Source organism: Barbus barbus, assembly GCF_936440315.1.
Source record: "Barbus barbus genome assembly, chromosome: 40".
NCBI lineage: Eukaryota > Metazoa > Chordata > Actinopteri > Cypriniformes > Cyprinidae > Barbus > Barbus barbus.
Genome location: NC_136718.1, coordinates 23,654,960 through 23,655,875, shown reverse-complemented (window position 1 = coordinate 23,655,875; position 916 = coordinate 23,654,960).

Genomic DNA, 916 nt, shown 5'->3' with positions numbered 1-916 from the left:
CATGATGTAATCTTTCATGTGACTACTTATATTACATCAGTCAGGCCTGTACAGGTGTAAACCAGATTTATATCTTGCAGGTATGGCCCATATGTTCATGCAAAATCGTACTATATGCACTTTATGTATATATCCTCAATCTATCATATTAGTGGATGAAACACACATACTTTAAAGTCACAGTTTTCATTCAATATAGCATATTCTGTCCCGAAGTGCTTTCTTCAGCTGCATCAGGTCAGCACTTGGTTCGGAGAATGGATGGATGAATGGATAGATAATATACTATGAAAAAAAAAGATTACTACACATGCAGAACTTTATGCAGGGCATGATTTACCTTTGCTATTAACACTCCACTTTTTTTTTTTTGGAAATAGGCTAATTTTCCAAGTCCCCAAGAGTTAAAAAGTTGTGTTTTACCGTTTTTGAATCCATTCAGCCGATCTCCGTGTCTGGCGGTAACACTTTTAGCTTAGCAAAAATGACTAAAGAGTTTAGATAATTTTCCTATTTAAAGCTGGAGTCTTCTGTAGTTACATCATGTTCTAAGACCGACGGAAAATGAAAAGTTGCGATTTTCTAGGCCGATATGGCTAGGAACTATAGCTGCTCCTGTTGCACCCATGGTACGGCAGCAAAGTTCCTTGATTATTACACCGGAATGAGAGTATAGTTCCTAGCCATATCAACCTAGAAAATCGCAATTTTTAATTTTCCGTCAGTCACGATGTAACTACAGAAGACTCCAGCTTTAAATAGAAAAATTATCGAAACTCTTTAGTCATTTTTGCTAAGCTAAAAGTGTTACCGCCAGAAAAATGTACACATCTTCATTCTGTTGAAAAGTTTACACACCTGGCTCGTAATGAGTCGTTTTTCCTTCTGGAGCATCAGCCAGTGAAGTTTTGATCCT